We start from the raw sequence: 8,551 nt of genomic DNA on the forward strand, positions 1-8,551 counted from the left end.
CATATGATTTATATTTATATACATATGTTGACTCCATATTGTGTTAAGTATAGTTATTTTATTTTTTATTTTATTCATGTATTGAACGTTTATGTTATTGACTATTTTGGCACATAGAACATTGATTACATTGATTAAATAGGATATAGGTCTACATATATATTCTACTTCATACCTGACACCGAGGACATTCACAGAAAAGGAAAACATGTGTCACCATCAGCTTCTTACTCCACGATTCATTGTTTGGGAGTTCTGGCATCTGAATTCATGGCCTACAAGGCCAAACTCATGAATGGGTGAGTGTCATCACGCCATCCTGGGGCAAATTGAGTGGACAGGCAGTTCCCAGAACCTGAGATTGTGCCCCAGGTGTTAACAAAATAAGAACAGATTGACATGCAGATGGCAGTATGCTAATAAATATATATTTTTATAGAGAACCAGAGATGTCTATACATTATTCAGTTATATAGACTACATTCCTACCAATTCTTGGGTATTCATTATGCCTCCATATAATTAATGTTATTGTTTTCATCCTTAAACTATTAATGAAATCAATCAGTGTCCTCAAATTATTGTGTAATTAATAATATTCTTTTTATGCTTCATAAATAATAAATAAAATCAATCAGCGTCCTGAAATGATGCAGTCTAAATTTATTATATATATATATATTTATTTATTTACTGTGAAAATACTGTACAGAGGGGTTACAATTACATGGGCAAGATTATGCGTACATTACTTATAAAGCATTGTAGCCTCCTCCTTTGTTTCCCCTTCCCATCCCTTCCCATCCTCCTCCCTGCCCCCCACCCAATCCTTCCACCCCTCCTCCCCCACCAAAGTTGTAATGTTCATTTTCGACATAACGACTTGTACACCTCATTGTTGCAAGGGGTTCACCTGTATCCCTATTTAAGAGATTTGTTTTTCCCCTTCCCCTCCACAAATTATACCGACATCAAATACAGTGAAAGCAGGGGTTATACTGTCGGGGAGGGACATATAAAGCAACAAAGAAATAATCTTATAAATGTATTAGAGACAATTGCATGAAAGAAAAAAAAACATTTGCATACATATCTTAGGGTTCATTTCCCTAACATCATCTTATCTGACCTTTTCTGCTTGACTCAGACATATACTAGATATTGCAAATAAGGGAAACCATGGGACATATGTTTCTTTAGGCCTGGCTTACTTCATTTAATATAATTTTTTCCAAGCCTTTCTATTTCCAAACAAATGGGGCAATGTCATTCTTTCTGATGGAGGCATAGAATTCCATTCTGTATATATACCACATTTTCTTGATCTATTCATTTACTGAGGGGCTGGTTCCAAAATAAAAGACCCGGAATAGCAAAAACGATCCTCAACAGAAAGAATACTGCTGGAGGTTTATTGCAGTCTAATTTTATAGCAGAATCATTCACGATCAACTCATTCTACTGTGACATTGATAACATTCCATTGTTATTCCTATGGATGGGAACCAGTTTCTTAATATCTCCTGTCATTGGTTGGTGTCAGGACGAGGATTAAAAATCAACACCTATGTTGCCACGTGGGCCTATGGCTTCCCTGATAGTCTGCCATCCTTCAGCAATGCAAGGTGATGTACCCTTTGCAACAGTGTTTTTCAGACCCAGGAGGGTTACCGTGCAAAGGGAGAAAACTTAAAAAGGCCATATTATTTCTGTGCATTGTTTTCCCTGCAAGGCCTGGGTGTCTAGGATCCCAGGAGCAGCTGTTTGTCCAGTTGCTGCACCCCAGCATTGGGTGATCAAAGCTGAGGCAGAGTTGCCACGACCTGAGTTCAAGCCCCAGGCTAAGGAAAATTTTTTTTAAAAATTAGCTCCCTGGCTTTGGATTTGAACTCAGGATCTGGGTAAATCTGCAGCAATGTGGAGGAAGGGGAGTATCACTGTACTTAAACATAAGAAAATCAGGACTGTTCACTAGTCCTGAATTCAAGCCCCAGGCCTGGAAAACATACTATCTATATGCATTGTAAAGATAGGATTTATACTTACCTCTAGATGTTCAGTCCATACATATTTGGTTTTGTTGTTCCTTGTATTTTTTGTTTTATTCATTTATTTAGAGTTGATTTTACTAGGATAAAACACATTCTGTTTATTACATTGATGACATCCTAACACAGAGCATCAAGATTTGTAGAAAATGTTCTCCATCATGCCTGACACCTAGGATTCTCAGAGAAAAGGTAAACAAGGTTCACACTTGCCTTCTTACTCCATGATCCACGTGTTGGTAGTACTGGGATCTGAACTCAGAGGCTAGCAGGACCAATTGGCCAATAAGTCAAGGTGAACACACCAACCTGTGAGCATCTAAGGAGCTAGGCCATTCCCAGCATCTGACATTGATCCCTAAGGTGGTGCACTATAGTCATAAATTCATAATTTAAACATAGAATCTATATCGATATACATGTGTGGACATCATTTTGAATTTGGTTTATGTCTCCTTTTTTGTCTATAATTCATGGAGGTATTGTGTATTTTACTAAGTATGGTGACAGCTATAACTGTGCTAACATGGATGATGACCTGTTCCCATGGTTATAGAGTTGCCTATGCGTTCTCCACCCTAGTTGAGACCCAGGACTTTCACAGGAGAGGAAAATGTGTGCAACAACTGGCTTCTGACATCAGGATGAATATTTTTTCAGAGCTGGGATTTGAACTCAGGTCTGGGCAGCTCTGTTGCACTGGGGGAGAAGGGGAAGCTCACCATACTTGAAGACTTGAATGTCAGGACTGGTCCAGGGCCTGATTTGAAGGCACAGCACTAGACAAAATAGCAATCCCACCTTTTTTAAACATAGGATCTCTCTTTACCTATAGGTGTGGTATGCATCTTGCGTTCAGTGTAGTTATTCTTTTCATTTTGTGTCTTATTCATGGATGTATTTTGTATTTTATTGAGTATGGTGCCAGATATAACTGTGCTGACATGGATGACAACTTGTTCCCATGTCTATAGAGTTGCCTATATAGCATTATCCATCCTCGATGAGACCAAAGACATTCACAGGACAGGAAAACATTAAACATGTGCATCCTTGGGTTTCTCACATCAGAATGAATCTTTTGGCAGTGCTGGAATTTGAACTGAAGGCCTAGCAGACCCAATTGGTGAATGGGTTATGGTGAGCACAACAGCCTGTGAACTACTGAGGATCTAGGCCATTCCTAGGACCTGAGATCAAGTCCTGGTTGGGGCTAATATAGTCATAAATTCATAATTAAACAGAGGCTCTATATTGACAAATATGGCTAGGCAGCATCTTGGTTTCGGTGTAGTCACTCTATTTTGTGTCTTATTCATTGATGCATTGTATATTTTCTTGAGTATAGGATGACAGATATAACTCTGGTGACCTGGATGACAACCTATTCCCATGAGTGTAGAGTTGTCTATACATTTTCCATCCTAGGGAGACCGAGAACTTGCACAGCATAGGAAAATATGTGTAACGACTGGCTTCTCACATCAGGGTGAATTATTGGCAGTACTGGGATTTGAACTTGGAGCCCAGGAGACCAAACTGCACAATGGATCCACATGATCACAGCAGACTGTGAGCCACTAAGGAGCTTGGCTGTTCCCAGGAACTGAGATTGAGCCCCAGGGAGGCCAACATAGTCCTCAATGCATCATTGACACATGGGATAGTATCCACATCTATGAGTGGACTGCATCGTGCATTGAGTGTAGTTATTCTCTTTCTTTTGTATACTATTCATGGATGTATTGTGTATTTTTTTGAGAATATGATAACAAGTATAACTGGGCTGATATGGATAACAACTTATTCCCATGGCCACAGGGTGGCCCATGCATTCTCAAATCATAGCTGAGACCGAGGACTTGCATGGGAAAGGAAAACAGGTGCAACAATTGGCTTCTGACATGAAGATGAATCTTTTGGCAGGGCTGGGATCTGAACTCTGGGCCTAGCAGGTCCAATTGGTAAATGGGTCCACATGAGCACATCAGCCTGTGAGCCACAAAGGGACTAGGCCATTCCCAGGACCTGAGATTGAGCCCCCCTGGGGGGAGATTGTGGAGCACAATAGTCATCCATTCATAAGCTGAAGGGAGTATGCAAAAAAGTACATATTTGTATAGAGTAGGAGAGATGGTGACCTGTGATGGAATCCAATCTGTGTGACTACCAATTCTTGAACCTTTCCTGATGCCTCCATTTCATGACTGTGATGCTTGTTGTCATGCTTCATCAACTCTTCTTTACAAATAATAAACACCCATGAGTCTTGCCTATCATTTCCTACTCGCATCATGCACTAATTACTCATTCAAGGATGAGATCGATAGCATTCCATGACTCTTTCTAGGTCCAGAAACCAGTATCTCAGGATCTTCCACCATTCCCTCCTGGTAGCGGGGGCTGAATCAAGCCTCAGGCCTGCAAAAGATACTCCTTATATACATTTTAAAGGTAGGATTTATACTTCCCTACAGATGTTCAGTCTATATTGTGTTTGGTGTGGTTATTCATTTTATTTCTTATTTTATTCATCTATTTACTATTTATTTTATTGACTCTGATGACACCTATACCATTTATTAAATTGTTTACATCCTATCATATAGCATCTAGATTTTAGATGTGTTCTCCATCACGCCTGGCAATGCTAGGATCTGAACTCAGGGGCTAGCAGGCCCAATTCATGAATGGGTGAGTTTTAGAATGGCAGCTTCTTGCCAATGAAGCTGTGAGGGGGTTCCCACATGCTGAGATTTACCCCCAGGTTTGGCCAAAACAGCAATACATCGATAGGCAGACGGTGGTATACAAATCAATATATATTGGTAAAGCATGCAATAGCCATCTATCTATGATTGAATGACATCTACTACGTTCCTACCAACTCTTAGGTATTTATTATACTGCCATGGAAGGAATATTTTTCTTTTCATGCTTAATAAACTATTAATTATGATCAATCAGCATTCTAGGATTATTGCATCCAATTTTAGACTAGACCGATGCAGCAGTTTAATACTCTTTCAATCAGTATTCCTATTTATAGGAATGAGTCTCTTGTGATCTCCTGCCATTAGTGTCAGGACTGGGATTTGAACCCATGGCCTATGTTGACAGGTTGTGCTACGATTTCACTGATACCCCACCAGCCATCAGCAATGGCAGGTCAGGTCCACTTTGCAACCGTGTCATTCAGATCCAGGATGGTCACTGTGCAAAGAGAAAAATCCTAAAACCCCAGCCCTCTGCAGCTCACCAATCCTTATACTTTCCAGCTATTTTTTTTTCTTCCTGAAAGCCCTCTGGGCCTAGGATCTCAGGTTCGGCTATGGTCCCAGAGACTGCACCCCAGCCTCGGGAGATCCAAACTGAGGCAGAGTTTCCACAACCTGACGTAAAGCCCCATGGTTGGCCAAAAATAAATAAATAAATAAATAAAAATCCAAAAATAAAAATAAATAGATAAATAATTTAACTAGATTAAAAAAAATAAAGCTCCCTGTTTTCCAATTTCTGCCAGTTTTCTTTCCTAGCCTGGGATTTGAACTCAGGATCTTGGTAAATCTGTAGCAATGTGAGGGAAGAGTCCAAACCCCGTGCCAACCAAAAATGAAAAACTAAGTCACTGACCTCGGCAGAGGGAGGAAGTTGTGGAGATGGGAGGGAAGGGATGGTAGGGGAAAAACAAAGGAGGAATCAACAATGCTCATTAGTAAATGAACTCATTACCTTGCTCCTGTACCTGTAACCTCTCTATACAACATTTTTAAAATAAATAGTTACAAAAGAACAGGAACAATGTAGTTCTCAGAGAAGCACTTTGGAGTTAAGGGAAGGATGTTTGAATAACTGTACAAAATTCTACTATGCCTTTTTTTAATATTCAGTATGGAACTGTAAACATAACTACTTCCATTAAAAAAAATAAGTAATTGTCTTGGAAGTGGGGCCAGTATTTCCATCATTGCTAGGATTTGAGCTCACCGTCCACGTAACTCTTTTGCACCATGGGTGAAGGCGAAGCTCACTGTCCTTGAGGAAAAGAAGTTCAGGCTAGAGTTCCCTGGGCCTGAATGAAGGCCCTGCAATAGAAAAAGTATTTCATTACATGTGTAATATATTACATATACTTACATATATATGTTAATTTCATATTATGATTTTATTATTGATTTTGTATTTCATTTTTATTTGATTCATTCAAATTTCATTTTTATTTGATTCATTCATTTTATTTGATTCATTCATTTATTGATTATTGTATTTATTATACACAATATTAATAAAAATAATAAATAATAATAAAATACACATTTTGCACATCTATTATGAAATTATATACAACAATAATTATATACAATAATGTAGGACATTGTCTCATTTTTCATTAATATTTTAAGTGTTGAAACATAATACATAATTAAATGGAAGCGTTTGTCACAGTATTCAAATGTTTAGAGTCTCTCCCAAGTATGAGTTTGTCTTATCTTTGGACATCTTCCTATTGGGATTTCTTTAGATGATTTATAGTCAGATGCCTTTTCTTGAGGATATGAAAGTGAGGGATACAATTGTAAGTGTGGGGCTAGAAATGTGGCTTAGTGGTAAAGAGTTCGCTCAGCATGCATGAATACCAGGGTTTGAAACTGCAGTGCCACATACTTAGAAAAAGCCAGAAGCTGTGGTGTGGGTCAAGTGGCTAGCCTTGAGAAAAAGAAGATCAGAGACAGTACCAAGGTCCTAAGATCAAGCCCCAGGACTGTCAAAAACAATAGGCCAGATGCCAGTGCTCACACCTCGAATACTAGCTTCTCAGGAGGCTGAGAGCTGAAGACCACAGTTCAAAGACAGCCTAGGCAAGGAAAGCCTATTAGACACTTATCTCCAGTGAACCACCATGTGGCACTGTGGCTCAAGTGGTATAGTGTTTGCCTTGAGGTGATGGGTTCAGGGACAGTGCCAGGCTTAAGTTCAAGACACACAATTGGAAAAAAGTGAGGGTTAATCAAAGTACTTTTCCTATTTGCTAATTATGAGAACATTCTTTGGAAAATGAACACTGATGGACACCAGAATAGAAGTAAGAGCTCCAGGCTCAAGTGTAGCAGATCCATATGCCCAGCCTCTCAGACTCTAGCATTGTAACCTTGTGTCTTACCGTATTCTGAAAGGTCCAATGTTGAAAGACTTAATATGTTCCCCAAACCCTTTGTGATAAGCAGTTGACTTGTATTGTCAATGTCATTGCAATTCTGAACCAGTAGCTCAGGCCCGTCACCTTAGCTCAGGAGACTGAGGTGTCAGGATCACAGGGTGAAGCCAGCCAGGGCAGAAAAGCCTATGACACTCAGACTTCCACTTATGAAAGGTCAGACATTCAACAGCTTCCTATGTTTTCTTTGGTGATGAGAAGTACTTTCACTCTAAATGTTCTTAGAGTTCTTGAGCTATAGAAGCAGGAAAGAAACATTATTGACCCATCCTGGGTTCAAATGAAGTTCTCAGGATCCAAACCCTAGCCGTGTAAGCAGGAAGAACGACAGTGTAACACTGTAATTGAAGGCAGAAAACAGTTTCAAAAGCCAAGCTAGATGCAGAGACCAGGCCTACAGGATTAGGAGGCAGAATGTATACACTCATCAGGGAAGGGAGCTGCAAAATCACTTCATTCATTCCAGGAACAGCCACCAATGGGGGAAACCTGAAACAGTTGTTAGAGTTAAACTAGGGTAAGGCTTTTCTCCGCCTCTTCAAACAATGAATAATTAACCTTCCTCCCTCAGGTGAAGGGAGCCTCAGGCTATCTTTTGGTAACCAATAGAGAGCCAGTTTAGTGGGTGAGAGGGGAGGAACAGAGTAGAAAAACCCTGCTCTCTGTTCTTAGGGAGTGGGTTTTTCACTCTCCATCTGTCAGATTTCTAGGCCCTTCTTCTTTCTCTGCCAGTCCTTTCTCTTTCCTTCATTCTCCACGTCATTAATGCAAATCCCCAGTCCAAGCCCCTGAGTTAGAACCTAGGTTTGCCCATTTGACTGTGGGGCCCTTGGCTGCCTGAGAAGTGGAAAAGTGACAGTCTTCCTGCCCTGTGGTTTTGTGAAGGCGATGCTGCTGGCCTACCACACTGCAGAAGGCCTCATGACTGGGAATTGTTCCCTTCTTTCCTCCTGATATCCAAGACCAGATTCATCTATCATCTTTCTGTTTATCTATTTAATCTATCTATGTATTTATCTAGGTATCTATGTATTTGTGTATCTATGTATGTTTGTATGTATGTATGTATGTATGTATGTATGTATGCATGTATCTATCTATCTATCTATCTATCTATCTATCTATCTATCTATCTATCTATCTATCTATCTATCTATCTATCTATCTATCTATCTATCTATCTATCTATCTACCCACCTACCTAGGTATCTCTTTGGCAGTACTTGGGTTGAACTAAAGGCCAGGACACTGTCTCTAGCACTCTACTACTTGAGCCACAGCACTGATT

This window comes from Dipodomys spectabilis, unplaced genomic scaffold, assembly GCF_019054845.1.
Source record: "Dipodomys spectabilis isolate Male_0828 unplaced genomic scaffold, ASM1905484v1 ptg000269l, whole genome shotgun sequence".
Taxonomy (NCBI): domain Eukaryota; kingdom Metazoa; phylum Chordata; class Mammalia; order Rodentia; family Heteromyidae; genus Dipodomys; species Dipodomys spectabilis.